Source organism: Lutra lutra, chromosome 9 (genome assembly GCF_902655055.1).
Source record: "Lutra lutra chromosome 9, mLutLut1.2, whole genome shotgun sequence".
In the NCBI taxonomy this organism is placed as follows: domain Eukaryota; kingdom Metazoa; phylum Chordata; class Mammalia; order Carnivora; family Mustelidae; genus Lutra; species Lutra lutra.
In genome coordinates, this window is record NC_062286.1 from 38,558,296 (window position 1) to 38,575,324 (window position 17,029).

The following is a 17,029-nucleotide window of genomic DNA, read 5'->3' on the forward strand; positions in this document are numbered from 1 at the left end:
AAGTTCTAAAATGACAAACTCCTACAAGACTGAATGAAGAGCTTCCATTTTCAATTTAAAAATGCCTTTAAATGTGTTCAGTTTCCGGAAATGATGAGCTTGGCTCTTCATATCAACAACCCTAGTAAAATAACAAAATATGCTAGAAAACAAATAATGGAAGGCAGAGAGGGACAAAAGAATTGGAAAGCACAAAAAGAAAGTGGAGAACTTTGGGCCCAGCTTCTTATAAAACTTCTGACTGGAAAACATCAAGTTCTGAAGCCATTTATCTCCTGCAGATGGGTAAGGATGTGACAAACACTTGAGCATGGGTCCGGGGCTGTGCAAGATCCTGAGAGATGAGAGATGGAAGACAGGCCCAAAATTTCCTCACTTGGGGAGACATGTGGAACCCTCATTGGACCTAGGGGAAGACTGAATCCTGAAGTTTACTTATTCTATCTTTTCAGTTCAATATTTCTGTTTTGTGTTGATTTAACCAATGAATGAAATCTAGGTGCCTTCAAGAAAATTCAGTCCCCTCCAGGGGTTTGAGAAGTCAGCGCAGGGTTTCTTGGGCACCATATAAACTTCCCTGCACTTGTTCCTCATCCTGCTGTTCCTTCTTAAGCAGAGGGAACAGAGTAAAGGTGGGATTCCCTTATGACACCAAGCAGGCCATCCCCGTGAGTAGGGCAGAGGCTGTGCAGGATTCAGGCACACTGCAAGTCCAACCACAACACTTCTGCCATCTTTCCTCTGAGTGGGGCAGATGCCTGAGTCTTCCTCTGTCAGGTGGCACCCTGGCTGTTCCATGGACTCCCATGGCCGCTGCACTGCTTCGTTACATGAGCAATGTCTTAAACCCAGACAGAGCCTGTATCAAGTAGACTCTGCCTGGGGATCCATACCTCACCCTCACAAAGGGTCGATTCTCCCATCACTCTGCTCCTGAATTTGCTCTAAATGATGGTTAATTTTAGGGGTTAACAGAAGTAGGCTAGGGTGCCTAGTGGGGTGGTCAATGCCAGTTTAGATGTTGCTGCCAAGGTATTTTTTAGTGTGATAAACATCTACAGCAGTAGCCCTTATCACAATTCAGGGTCCCCTCCCGTGCTGCACAGAAGATTCACCACAGCCTTGTTTCGCTTCATAAAGGAAAGAAAACTTTATTATTATTACAGAAACACTAATAGAAACAGAAGAGGAAAGGAATCTACATATACAGAAAGGGAATAGTAGGCAAGAAAAGAGAATAAAGCCACTTTACCTCATATCAGGTACTTACAACATCCCACCTCACCAGCTGGGGAAGCCCCATGGAGACAGACATGCTGGAGTCCCGACTGAGAGACCTGGGCAGAGCATTCTCCCCTCAGGGGGAACTTCCAGTGGACCATCCCCACAAGGGCCACATTTATAGGGCAAATAATAGGGTTTGAAATTAAACATTTTTTCACCTATGTGCAGTTTGGAATAAGCTACACATCCACATTGTCAAGTTTCTTTGTTTTCAAGGATCCCAAGCTATTTGTTTCTACCTCCCCTCCTGGATCCCATTCTGGGGGACCAGCCCTGCCTGGAGCAGGAGGGGATGGGAGACAAGGCTGTAGCTCTTGGCATCCAGAACAGAAGGGCCAGACCTGGAAGCCCATATCGATTGATGAACATCAATGCAAAAATCCTCCACAAAATGCTAGCAAACCAAATTCAACAATACAGTAAAAGGATCATACACCATGATCAAGTAAGATTTACTCTAGAGATGCAAGGATGTTTCAATATCCATAAAACAATCAGCATGATATATCACATTAACAAAATTAAGGGTAAAAATCATAAGATTGTCTCAACAGATGAAGAAAAACTATTTGATAAAATTCAGTATCTAGTTAAAAAAAAAAAAGCAAGAAATACCAAGGGTTATAGAGGATATGGAGGAAAAGGATATGGAAAAGATAAGGAGAAATCCTCTCAGGTGGTGGTGTTAGGGATGGAAATTGGTGCAGCCACTATGGAAAACAGTACGGTGTTTCCTCAAAAACTTAACAATAGAACTACACTATGATCCAGCCATTCCACTTCTGGGTATTTGAAAATATATATGCACCACTGGGTCCATTACAGCATTATTAAGACAGCCATGATATGGAAACAACCTAAGTGTCCACTGATGGATAAATGGATAAAGAAGCTGTGTTATACATGTGTACGCACACAATGAAAACTACTCAGCCATGAAAGGGAAGGGAATCTTGCCATTTGGGACAACATGGATGAAACTTGAATGTAATATGCTAAGTGAGATAAGGAAGACAGAGAAAGATATTATGTATAATATCACTTCCATGTGGATCTAAAAAAGCCAAATACATAGAAACAGAGAGAAGATTGGTGGTTGCCAGGGGCTGGGTGGTGAGATAAATAGGGGAGATGTTGATCACACGGTACAAACTACTGTATATAAAACAATTTCTGATGGTCTCATGTACAGCAAGGTGACTCTAGTTAACAGTATTATATTGTACTTGAAAGTTACTAAGAGACTAGACCTTCAGTGTTCTCACCACAAAAATGTAAATAAGTAAAACAAGAAGGATAATTATGTGAAGGGAAGGTTGCATTAACTATCCTTATGTTGGTAACCCTTTCACAATATAAACATAGATCAAATTATCACATTGTTTAAAACTTAAACTTACACAATGTTATATGTCAATTATATCCAGAAAAAAGAAATGTTGACATCATTTCCTTCTGGCCCCCATGGTTTCTGAATAGAAATCCTCTGTCATTCGAGGTGTTTTCCTCTCTGAGTAGGTGTGATTTTTCTCTTTCATCCTATGATATTTTTCCTTTTTCTTTAGTGCTCAGAAATGTTAATTCGATGTGTCTTGACATATATTTCTTTAGGATTATGTTGTTGGGGGTCTGTTAAATGTGGAAATTTTTGAGCAATTACTTGTTCAAAATATTTTTCATCTCCATCCTCTCTCCCCACTCTTTCTAGGATTCCAAGTAGCACAAATGTTAGATCTTCTGTTTGGTCCCATATATCTCAGACATGGTAGGGTTTTGCTGTTGTTGGTTTTGACTTTGGGGTTTTGTTTTGCTTTGATTTGTTTTTAGCTAAGTTTCTCATTTTGGTTTAGATTGGGTAATTTCTTGCTTCTGATCTTTCCTCCTTTATCCTTTCACTCTCCTCCTAACAGACCCTTCCCAGCCAGCCACCCCATAGAGCATCCATATCCTTACTTCAGGCCACTTTCCTGGCCACATTAAGTCAATGACCATTTGTGCTCTTTGAGCGTCTACTAAAAAAACATCCTATTTCATTACAGAATGGTATGGGAGTTGTCCAGTTTAACTTACATCAACATATCATGCAAACCTGGGCAGAACATGGAGTGCTTATTCTGCTATTAGCTGGTTGGCAGGCCCTGTTGTTTTTAATCAGATGTGGTAAGAAACAAAGACAGGAAAGCTATTACAATGCAGTATAAAGTTTTTTTTTTAATGCATAGTGCCCTGGAAACAGAACACACAGCATGCCACACGGTGACACAGGAAGTACCGAGGTGAGAGGCACACGCGGAGAGAAGTACTGCTGGCCTGTATTTTTACTGTGTATTTCATGAGGAGTAATGGAGAAGCAAGGTCAATAAACTACTTAGACATAAGATTGGAGAGTTTGAAAATTTCAGCAGGCTGCAGACTATAGCTGTGCCCCTTGTCCTCTGGTACCCAGGGGGATTTGGGTAGAGGGAAATGTCACAGATTGCTGGCCTCATTGACAGAAAGAGGGTAAGGATTTGGACTCAGGATTGTCTGTCTTGCATATCAATCCTATGCCCTTGGGCAAGTCTTTTACTGCCTCTGAGAATTAGCTAATTTTGGGAGAGGCGGTCCCTTCCTGGCTGGAGCAGCAGGAATGCAGAAATAAGAAAATACATTAAATATAAATTCTCTTGAGGCTGAAAACAGGAGCTCGTGCAGGGGTGTTTGGGCAAGAGTGGTAAGTATTGTGGTGATCTGAAACTCTTGTCCCATAAATCCTGTGCCCACTGAATCTGCTTGGATCCAATACTAAAGAAAATACTATCTCCTTTCTGAGATTGTCTGCTGCTGGGCTCCACCCAATCTTAAAATTTGATATGTCTGACATTTCTTGTTTAAGACGAACAGCTCTGTCACACGGTTAATTGATGTGCTGTGGACAGGTCTACTGGGGCCTTTGCTATGCTGGGAACTACTTGCTGAACAGTGAATAAGTTGTTTTTCAGAAGAGCCAAGTCTTGCTGAAGAACCGGGAAGTCTGTGCTATCGATGAGTCTTCATCTGGGCTTGCCAGAGTGTCCACAACATCCTTCCTGGACACAGATGCATGTACCACCAAATGATAGGAGAGGTCATAGGGCCTACTTGCATCAAGACCTAAACCTGATACAGAGTCCCTCTTGGCTCTGCACCCACTCTACACTAGTGACTTCAAAATAAGCTGATAACAGGAATGGTGTAGCTTATCCAAATGTGGAATGTGTTGTACCAACACTCAACACTCAACAAGGTAGTGTGCTTCAACCTCAGTGATGGGAGATACAAGATGCAAGCACTTGTCCTCTACCTTGGAGAAGATGTGCCCACATTCCTTGAATATCTGGACCCCTGACATAGCCACCAGGGAGGGTGCCCAAGTGAATTTTTGTAGGGTTTGATCCCATTGTTGGAGCATGTGTGTTTTTGCAAGTAGGTGAAGTCCTCACCACTTCTCACTCATGGTGTGCAATTAACAGGATGTAATTGACAGAGTATGGCCTGGCAGGATGTTCTGGGGGATGTTTATACAATGCACTGTAGCAGAGAGGAGTGAGTTAACATAGCCATGGGCCAAGACTGAAGATGTGACCAGCTATTCATTGCAGGTGAAAGCAATGTCCACCAGAGGACTGCATTAGATCATATGCCATGCCCCCTACTGGTAGTCCTTGTATTTGGCTAAGCATGGGGTAAGACTTTCAAAACCTCCACATGGCCAGAAAAGGGAGATAACACACCCAGAGGAGAATGGGGCCTGGTGGGGGATTCTTCTGATAAACTTAATTATTGAGTATTTTAAACAATACAATTGCCCCATAATGTGCATATCTTCTTCTTCTTAGATCTGAAGTGTTTCTGCCTCTTAGAGTCTTATAACAGAGTCTCTGGGAATGTGGCAGGAACCACACTGGATCCATTGAAAGCAGCAAGATGGTGACTCCATCACAGCTTCCTGGCCTTCTGCTCCTCTGGGTTCCAGGTGAGACTATTTACACAAAGCAGATTAAAATGGTGGTATGATTTTCTGTGCCTGATTTTCTTTCTTCATTGTGACTCCTTCCACAGATGAATTTAGCATATTTTAAAAATAAGTAGTATCCTCTGTCCCACTGAACTAGATACTGGTGACTTCCAAGTACATATCTTGAGGTTCTGCTAATGTTTCCTGTGTGGTTTCAGCCTCCCATGGAGAGATTGTGGTGACCCAGTCTCCTGCCGTCCTGTCCATGGTTCCATAAGAAGGAGTCACCATCACCTGTTGGACCAGTCAGAACATTAACCGGTGGTTAGCCTGATATCAGCAGGAGCCAGGGAGAGCTTCTAAGCTCCTGATCTATGAAGCATCCAAACTAGAAACTGGGGTCCCAACGCGGATTAGCGGCAGTGGGTCTGGGACAGACTTCACCCTCACCATCAGCAGCCTGGAGCCTGAAGATGCTGGGACCTACTACTGCCGACACTATAGTAGCTACCCGTCCACAGTGTTACAGGTCAGAGCATAAACCACCAGGGAAGCAGGAGTGAGGGGCTGGGCTTCCCTGCCTTTCCTCTGATGCCTGCACCTGCTCAGACAGTTTCTCAGAGGCAGCCACAATTTGGAGGTCATGGGTACGTTGGGAGAATGGCAAGGAGGATCCCCGGTCTCCTGTCTTACTCCCTTTCCCCCAGATCATTACACCTGAGGAGTGTCCGTGATGGCATCTGCTGGGGTTTGTACAGCAAAAGAGAAGCCACTCTAGGTATTCCAAGCAGGAATTGCTTCCTCTAGGGAGGAATTGTCTAAATGTCACTCATTCAAAGGCCTGGGGATATAGTAATAAGGGAAGCAGACACTAGAAACAGTGATTCCTCAATGATCCCCCATAAGTCAGAGAATTTATACCACTGGAGATGCAGGCTGCCTAACCACGTGGTCCTCAGGCCTGTCTAGGAGGGCCAGGAATGGAGGTGCTGATGCTCAAGCCACCGCAGACCCTCCCCAGGTGATTCTCTGGTCCCTCACTTATCACTCATCTGCCTCTAGGTGCTGATGGAAGGCATTGAATCCTCCTCTTCTGACCTCCAGATCTAGGGTAAGGTGCCTTGTGAGCACCTCTGTAGGAATCATAGAGGAAAGGGGGCTCTGGGAAATGTGCTTCCAGAAGTGACAGTGGTGATGGGGAGTTGACAGAAGTCAGCCTGGGACGGTCACTGTTTTTACATCTCTCAGAAGTTGGCCCATTAGGGGAAGGCCCCAGAATATGTTTGAATATGCTTCTAGCTATCAACATTAGGTCAACACAAGAAGATATTGTTAAGTGACTGAGGGAACAGATGGTTGAGGAAATTGTGTCATGTATATAGAAATAACTTGACAATGAAGGACTTTTGTGATTAAAAAAAACAAATGTGGATGAAGCAGTGTTTTTTCTTAATATAGGAATACCTTGTTGCTTAAAATTCTCTATAAAGGAGAGCATCATCAACAACCCTGAAAGTTTGTGCCAAATTCGAAATAGCTGTCTCCACCTGATAACTACTCACATGGCTCTCCATTTTAACAAGATGGCAGGAGAGCTGTATAAGGTTTAAGATGCTCTGTTATAGAGCATTTTAAATTCCCCTAGTCTTTCTTTAATTTTTTATTTTCATTTAAGACATTTCTATTAAAAGCCACCTGTTGAATTAAAGCCACATGTCGAAAAACCCTCCAAATTTACTTTCAAATTCATACAAAATTAAATTACAAACCTCTTTAGACTGTATATTTGGAAAAATATAATTATTTGGAAACAACAGCATCACATAACCTAAAATAATAAATAGAGTAATGATTTGTAGAAATTTAAAGAATTACAAAGACCACAGTAATAATGAATCAAGATTATATGCAATTCTGTCAGGATAACTGGAGTTAGATTTGTTTGTTTCATGGCTTCTGTACCCTCCTACAGCTTGCCATGACAATGATGTGCCATAGGTAGTCACCACACTCTCACTTGGCCCCAGGTCAACCACTGTCCACAGGTTGGAGAACCATTCATCTCCCTGCAGAAGAACCACACAGCTGAGCCCTGAGTGCACTATCCAAATTATTGTCAACATGAACATCCATGACTATAGACAAAAATGCTTAGTATGACAAGCCACTGAGTATTTGAGTGGTTTCTTGAAATGCTGTGTAAAATCTGAGTAATACAGTTTTTACACATCTTTGCATAGAAATTGATAGGTTTTATTAAACAAAATGGCATAAAAAGGAATACTTGGAAATCCATTCATAAGAAGATACAAAACAAAAAAAAGTTTTTAAAAATATTTGAATTAAAAGTGTAAAATTCACCCCATTGTAGAAACATCTAACTATGATTACTTAGAGTAATGGTAACAAATTCTGTAGATAATTCAGACTAAGTAAATGTCATTAAATCTGAAGTAAATAAATAGAATTATATATGTGAATGTATGTCCATATGCATATATATGTATATATGTATAATATGCATACATGTAGATATATTTTGTGATGTGTTTTTACAATTCTTATGAATTAAATGGATTAATAGGACTCCAGTAACTCCCCATAAAAAACTAGATTCCAGGACCAGCTATAGTACTAACCTGGCTTGAGGAATTTTCTTTACAATCTTTGTTTCTAAATCAGACACCAATTGGTAAACTGATCTGAATGTACATTTTCTCATTCAGTGGAGGTCCTAAGGGTTTGAATGGAGTTATTTCTTCCTACAAACCATTACATCCCATGAAAGTCCCATTATCTCTATGCCCACATTCATGTCATGAATTCCAGGTATAAGATATTATCCAATTGGTTTTTTTTTTCATTTTATGGTGAAATCTATTAATACTCTCATGACATAGGTCACAGCTCTTTTAATTTCCAGAGAAAATAACAACTAAATGAAACTACCAATCAACAAACATAAAACAGACTGACTGAAAAATGAATTCATGGGTAATACCCTTGTCCTCAAGTGGGACATAAAGGACAATACTCAGCCTTCTGAGAGGAAGCATATCATTTCAGCCCTATTAATTCCCTTAGCTGGGCACATTTGTGCAGTGCACAAACTGTGCTACTCTACAGAGCACTGCTGAGTCCCTAGCCTCTGCTTCTTAACAAATATCTCTTGATTTTATCCCTATTGCTCCAAGCCCTCAAATATGAGCCCTGCTCATGATCTCCATTGAAGATTAACTTCAAACAAAAAAAGGGAGAGAGAAATATGATATCTCCTAATCATGACAAAGACGATATTCTATATTCAGGTTTTCCATGTGACTCTGTAAAGAGGTGACATGGCAACAAGGACAGGGCAATGAGAACGGTAATGCCCTGATGCCATTGAGAAGAACACAGCTATTATGTGCTTGTTAACAGGAGGGTGCTACCAACAGTAGTCATAGATGCACCTGCCCTGTCGTTACTCTCCTTGACAAACAATACTGACTTTGTTGGATAAAAAAGAGTAAAGGAAACCTCATCTAAGCTGGGAAGTTTTCCTACACATACCATTCAATGGATAGAGTCTGCATAACCAATGGGAAGAAGAAATGTAAGAATTATCTCGACAAGGGAGGACGTTTTTCACGTAGGAATTCACTTCTTGGTTTTAAGAAAAAAGAAGGATGAACTCTCCCTGCAAGCAACAACCACCGCTAGCAGCCAATGAGAAACCACCACAAACTCAAACTGTCCTTCTCCAGTGATCATTTTTTCAAAACAATCCTGCCCGATCTCTTCCTAATGCATAATAAAAGCGGACCTTCCTTTTGCCTCTTCAGACTCAGCAGTGGTTTGCCATAGTCTGCTTTGATCAGAAATGTAATTCTTCTCCTTTTTTCAAGTGAGCTTATTTTGCTAGTAAAATAACTGGCTAATTTTTTGTTTAAGGTTGACAAGTGCACTAGTAGAATTATTAATTCAGAATAATGATAAAATTAAAAATTCTTGGTGGGGGGGTCAAAGAGAAGGGCAGAGGGAGAGGGGGAGAGAGAATCTCAAGCAGTCTCTGAACTCCACGCAGAGCCCTATGCAGAGCTTGAAATCACGTGCCTGAGATTCTGACCTGAGCTGAAATCAAGAGTCTGATGTTGAACTGACTGAGCCACCCAGGTGCCCCATCACTGCTGATTTTTAATGTCAACACATCAGTAAAGCAAACTCCCCAGGGCCCTGGTCAAGGATATGAATCTACCATTGTATGACATCTATAAGGAAGGGGGCCTGGTTTAGCTCCTTGGTTCCTAAAGCCCTGTACAATTTCATAGATAATCAGTATCATAGAAAACAAAGAGAAAGACAAAAAACTGTCTTTGATGGAGACATATCATTCATTTTTTTAAATTTTCTTAACCTATTAGGAACAAGTTGATTTTAAAACTTTTATGGAAGTTTAATGGACAAATAAAAGTAAAGACAACATTTAAGAACAAAGTTGTAGAACTACAGCAGCCACAGAATAAGCAAAAATCTATTACCTAATTTATTTATTTATTATTTATTTATGGTTAACATACAACATTAGTTTCAGGTATACGACGTAGTGATTGAACATTCTATACCTTATGCAATGCTCACCATGATAAGAGTTACCATCTGTCACCATACAAAGTTATTAAATATCATTGGCTATATCCTCTATGCTGTACCTTACATCCCCATGAATTATTTATTTTAGAACCGGAAGTATTACCTATTGTTTGATATAGTTTTTTTCCCCATAAGTGCATCACAGTATGAATAAAAATGTTTCTGTAAGGTAAACATTGGCTTTACAAATATGTTTGGATCCCCCAAACTCTTTCTTTTAGGTTAGATCATATGGAGAATAATCTTTCAGCATTTTTTATAAAAACTTAAGGTTGATATGAAAAGATAACATAAAAAAGAATAAATAGATCAATGTCACCTATAAACATAAATGCATGAATGTAGATAAAATTTTAATATTTTCTTCCCCTTATAAGAATATGGTGGCAGGATATAGTAAATTTTAAGAATATTAGGAATTAGAAGAAGGTAAAAATACTTCAACATTAAGTAGTTTATATGAATAAAATGAAGTTTTCTTTTTGTCTGATTTTAAATCACATGGAAATAGTTAAAGGAGCTTGGCATTTGTACAGGGAATTCTTGGGAAGGTTGAACATGATACAGCCTCTGACTCATGTGCGAAATGCACCCGCAGAACAGAGAGCACTGTTCCTCTCGGTCCCAGAGCCGCTGAGAGGGAGGACAGATTTCCCTGACGTTCTGAGGTCAGGAGTGTAAAGGTTCATCTCCAAGGTTGAGTGCTATGATGGAAATTCACCTTCAGGGCTGTGGCTGGACACAGGGACATGGACCGCCAACCTCTAAGCAACTGTATGGCAGCAACTGTGGGTCCTGAGAGTGGGAGAGGGGACATATGAGATGCTGTGGAACTTCACCTAAAAAAAATCGGACAAACAGACCCCTCTCACTCCAAAGAATCCTGCAGGCTTACAATGTAAAGCTCAAATAAAAAATCACAAGGTACTCGGGATTGAAGGTGATTCACAATAGCCCGCTTCCCACCTGGGCAACCCTGTAGAAGTCTTCTGGGAAGAGCAGCTCTGGGACATTTTATGTTGAACCAAGCGGGTGATGATCCTGGGAACCACAGTGAGCCCTGATGATCTACTGATGTAATCATAATATAATGGGTTCCGAATAAAACCTTTTCAATCACAAAGGTAGATGAGATGAAGGTAGTAACACACTTTTACACACATTTCTAATTTTCAAGTAAGAACAGTTAATAGACTAAGAATGGAGTCAGCATATAGGTTTCACCAATACATTTCACCCAAACTTATGAGAATTTCACCCAAATTTATGAGAATTTAAAAAAAATGGTATTAAGGATAACACTGGATCTGTATGAGGGTGAGGGGGTTGCTTCCCAGGCATCAGGTCTTTCCCGCTTCTCCCGTAGGGCTCACGGCATCTATTCGAGGTAAGGTATGAAGATGGAGCCTTACAGGCCTTTCTAGAGCATGATGTCCCAGAAAACCCACAGTCAAAAGTGTGTATTCATAGGAAAGGTTAGGTCTTAGGGAGTCATCTTCTTTTCATTTCTCATTCTTAGGAGGAACACTCCCTGTTCTAATCACAAACTCTTAGACTCTGAGGACAAACAGGGTCACAAAATACAGAGATGTTTTTTTTCTGACAAACACAGCTCGGAGAAGCTCCTCTAGGACAGGACATGAACCCTGCGTCTGTGTGATCCCCCAAGAGGCACTGGTTCTGCACCTGCCGCGGACCTGCCCAACCCTTCAGTGATTTGCATGTTTCCCCCAGAGCCCATTTCTGCTCTTCAGCATCTTCATGAAGAGGCTGCTCAGACATTCGGGGCAAAAAAGAGCCTCAGGGTGGGTCTTGGATCGAACATGGGAGTCCTGACCCAACTCCTCTGCCTTCTGCTGGCCTGCCTCCCAGGTGAGGAGGGGAGTGCAGGGGACATCCCCGAGATGGTGGGCGTCCTCTCCTCCTGACTGTGGGTTCTCCCCAGGGATCCTCCCTTTGAATCCCTGACCTGGGGTCCCCCCTCCCCTCGGAACTCCAGTATCTCAGATTAGGGGACCAGGGCAACCAGAATCTTCTGGGAGGAACATGGAGTGGGACCAGGTAAACAATGGTGACTTTGTGTTTTGCTCTCTACTGAGCTGCCCGTGGGCACACGGAGCTGACTCAGTCTCTGGCCTTCCTCTCCGCATCCCCAAGAGAGGGCGTGTCCATCACCTGCAGGGCCAACAATAGCTTCAGCAATTATGTGAGCTGGTATCAGCAGAATCCAGGTCAGTCTCCTCAGCTTCTCATCTATGATGCTGATAACCTCAAGTCTGGTGTCCCAGACCAGTTCTCTGCAATTCAGTTGGACAGAGAATTCATCCTCAAAATCAGTGCAGCAGAGGCTGAGGATGCTGCCAGTTATTACTGCCAACAGGATTATATCCTTCCTCCCAAGGTGCTACCAACCCAAACCCTGGGCTGGGTGGGGACGGTGGAGGGAGCAGTGGGCTGTGCTCAGGATGGTTCCAGCAGCTGCGTTTTCTCTGTGGTCTCTACATCCGAGCAGGAGCTGCTTTGGGGAAGGGCTAGCAGGGCTCAAGGATCAAGGTATTTTGTCCATTGAAAATTTCCTTTCTTGATGACACAAATCCCAAACCTCAGGAATTCTAAAATGAAATTTCTCTTGCAGGCCTGCGACAGAATTCATCCACGGGATGGACCTTGAATCCTATCTCTGATAAATACTCTGTGAAGCAGGCAAAAATTGGGAACCCACATTCAAGCAAACACTACTAATACTACTAATACTGCTATGACTAACACTAGTATCGCAAATACTAGTACTACGAACGTTAGTACTAATACTTCAGGCACTACTACTGTAATGCTACTACCACTAATAAAACTAATAAACATCAACAACTAAACTCTCAGCTGCCATTGAGTGAAATCTTGAGAACTTACTATGTATTGAATACTGTACGAAGGACTCATTCATCTAGCACAATTCATCCCACAATTAACCTCTAGAGATGAAACATCACGGGTTCTCAGAGTTTACGTTACTCAACATGCCAGTGCTTGTAAAGGAAGAAGACGGAAAAAGAATCTATTGTTTTGACTCCTTAATTTCTACTCATTATTTAAGAACATTCATTAAAAAAAATTAGTACAACTAAAAACAGGTCAAGACAGACACTGTCTCTAGCATCCCAAAAGCTCCTCAGTCTCCTTCCCTATCAATTCCATGCCTACCCCCCATACACATACCACGAGAGGACACCCGTCTTCTGTTTTCTATCCACATTGAGCAGATATTCTCTGTTTTTGAACTTCATATAAGTGGAATTATACAGTATATACTTTTTTGATGTCTTGCTTCTTTGGATCAACGTGTTCTTTGAACTTCATCTCTGTTGTTGGTGTGGCCATAATTAATTCTTTTCCTGCTGAATAGTTCACTATTACATAAATACATCACAACTAATTATTTCACTCATAGGGATAGTACGGAAGTCTCGTGACATAATAGGAAAAGTGGGCAAGCCTCAGTGTATTTCAGGCATTTCTTAAGACAGTGTCCCTTTTATTTTTGGATCATCTTTGCACACATTACACAATATGTGTCTAATAGAGAAAATATCCATGAAGCTATTCTTATCATCAATGCATACAACTTACTTTTGTTTTGTATGTTATTATATTATACTCTGTTTTAATCTATTAGTTTAGCTTTTATTATTAAAACATACAATCATGATACTAATTCCTTAGCCCATGAACAGATAAAAATCTTCATTTTATAAAATATTGCCCTGGGAGATATTTCTCAGTGTGACATTTTATAAAGGCCTGAGACCCAGAAACCTGAGAGTATCCTACAGCAGGTCCCCCAATGTGATGCGGGTAATTTTTCCTTCCTGTGAGTCATGGGTCAAGTATTAAAGAACTACAGAAAAGAAGAAAAAGACAATATAAGGATTATGAAAGAAAGAAGAACAACCCATGATGTTTTAACCTTTTTTGGGTGAGGTTTTGATACTGGGTGGTAAAAAGAAACACAATGAACAGGTCTGGTAGGATTGATGGAACTCCTGAGCAATTAATGTAGATCAAGACAAAATAATTCTATGTTAGGAATTGTGAGTTGGTTGCTGAAAAACAGTCCTAGATCTTAATGTGGCTGTGGATGAGACATACTTGGATTAGTTCTAAGTTTGTCTTCCGTGTGTCTCTCTACGAGTACACCTATGATGACCATGATTATGGGAACACCGAACACAGTAGTGATAATAATAAAATAAAAAATAAAATATGTTATGTATTTGATAGAGTGCCAAATACCTTACTTCATTCAAACTGCAAACAGAACCATTGTTGTCACAGTTTCAAAGACCTGGAAACTGAGACAAAGGGAAGTTAAGTGAATGGGATCAATATCACACTTCCATAAGCAATGCAGCTTTGTCCCCAGCCCAAATAGGGTGACTTCAGGGACTTCTGTGATAATATCAGTACCTTTGGATGAATAATGTCTGACTGTCAGTAAGCTCTAACTCCTGATGTGATGACCATTTATGTGGAAGTTGGAGTAGCAATGATAAAACTGCTTCCTTGAAATGTACAAGAAGGTTGGGAAAGAGAGAGTTGAATGGCTTCCATTTTCTGCTCAACGGGCTTGTGCCGAACACCATCTGGAGGAGTTTAAGTGATAGGTAAGGCAGGAGGACACAGGAGAGAAACCCTTTCCTCAGGCTGAGCCCTCGGCATCTTCTGCCATGACCACCTGGGGATGGGTTGCTCAAGGGCAGAGAAGAGGAAGTGAATGGTGTCAGGAGCTGGAAGACCAGATGGCCCTTTGCAGCCCACCCTGCTGTCCAGAGCCCATGTCAATGCCTGAGCCAGTGCTCTGGAGGGAGATCTGCCTCAGTTAGGACACAGAACGAATCATGGAAGCCCCAGATACCTGCAACACATACAATAATCAAATAGCTTCTAATAAGCCTAGAAAAATAACTAGTACAAGTAAGGGGGGAAAAAGAACCACAATGAGCAATTCTTTGTGCAAAGATGCTAAGTAATTACATACAAAGGGGGTAAATTTGATCAGTAATGCAGGAACTGCCCATGAAAATCTCACTGTGTTGTTGCTATGGCACAACCAAATGGGCTAATGTTAAGCAAACTGCCAAGATTAAGTTGTGGTGAGGCTGAAGAGCCAGTGAACATTAAACATGCTGTTGCTGAAATGTGTATTGGCACATTCGTGTCAGAAAGTTGTTTGTGATTATCTACAAATGAGGAATATACGCACACCCCAGGACTCAGGTTTTGCCATAGATGTGTTGAGAAAATCTTGCTTCCTTATTTTCCCTGAGGAACTCAGGGCTTAAGGCTTGAGCTCAGAATGTGTTCTCTCTGCCCTGTTGAGAAAGCTCTCTGTTAGAAGGACACATGGGGGAAGGCAGTGCTCTAGTGGAGGAGACAAGGAACAAGCTGTCCACAGAGAAAAAGCAAACAAACAAGGAAACAATCCATCTCAAATTAAAGCAGTGGAAGAATATTTTTTAACTGACAAGAAAGCTGTAGGACTTCTTGAGAATCCTCAGAAGTTCTATTCCCTCACAGGAGACATTTTGGGGTTGGGGATGCAAACTGCTACAAGGAGTTAAGAGTTTATTAAAATGAGGTATTATGAGGTGGCCTGTGGTCAAAGGGAACTTCTCTCTCACTTTCCCCGATTAGAGTGTGGTGACTCGGCCCTGCCCAAGGATTAGCATTGATATAGGAATAACCTTCACAGTCGACATCAGACATTGCTCCCATTTCTTCACAGGACTCACATGAATCTCAGCTCTAGAAAATTTATTTCCCTCTTAATTATTCCAAAAAGTGCAAAGAAAAGAAATGACAATATTGGGAAGGAATTCAGATTACGTATACAGAGATCAGGGCTTTCAAATAACTTATAAAGTCAGAAGATTAACATATCCACATATATATGGGAGCCACCTGGAGCCAAAATTATTCTCTCTCAGTTCATCCTCTAGTGGGTGAATATTTGCAGTTATTTAGAAAAGGTGACCCATTTCAGTCACAGGTTCCAAAAATCTACTCAGCAAACTCTTGGGGGCACTCCCTCTGCTGGGTGTCAGAGAGAACTTCCATTTGGGCTCAGGACACAGGTCTGTTGTCTCTCAACTTCACCACAGCATTATAAGTTTGAGCTGCTTGCCTTGAGAAAATTTATAGATCAAGTTCTACAGAATGTATAACAGCATCACACTCCCCACCCACAAACCCTGACCCCAGAGTAATGGACTCACATAACCAAAGCAGCAAAAGAATCATCCCAAGGGACACAAATGACACATTGGCTTCCCGTTTTATGGATTCCAAAGCGACGTCCCCTGGCAAAGAGAAAAAAAGTGCAATGAAACCCACCTCTGTAAGTCCTTCCTCCTTGAGGTGATGGTGGTCAAGATTAAAGACTCCTAGAGTCCTGTTCCCTACCTGGACCTCATAAAGGTTATTTTTACATCCCTTACAGACGCCAGTGATTTCTGTGTGGTGTGCAGTGACCAACGCTGATGAAGTCACTTTTATTGTCCAGGGTACAACAAAGTTCCTACAGACACAGGAGATAACGACTCCTCTGAGGAATGAGGAAGTCTTTCTTCAGTCTACAGGTAGCAGAGGAAAATTTCAAAGCCTTTTTTATCAAGAAAGAACTTTCAAAAAGTTTTACATTTTTTAGGTATTTCAGGGCAAGAAATGAGATAAACAACCAAACTCAAAAGGAGACTTTTAAAATTTTCATGTTATGCTTTGTAAGAAATAGCAATATTTTTGAAGTTCAAGCATTCTTAGAAATACATTATAAAAAACATAGTTTCAAAACTGATGCACAGTAAATAAACATGATGGATGAATAAATTTCATCCAAATTTCCACACATTGAGGTTTCGCATATGATATTGGGTAATGTGATTCTGATTTTCTTTAGTATATTTGACACACAGAGTTAGATATTGTGATTCTTAATTTAAATGTGTAATGAATAGTTTTCAAACTCATTTTTAGATTTATAATATCATCTTATATTTTTCCTTTTTGTTTTTTTCCTGATTTTTTTTCATTTCCAATGGTTTAACTTTCTGAATCACTCCAGCATTTTCAAGAGTAAGATTC

General features: G+C 41.0%; 1 gene segment (V, D, J or C); it reads left to right on the top strand.

Moving 5' to 3' along the window:
* LOC125109330 (immunoglobulin kappa variable 2D-29-like) overlaps nt 1-17,029 on the top strand; it is a 664,016-nt gene that overhangs the window by 196,520 nt on the left and 450,467 nt on the right.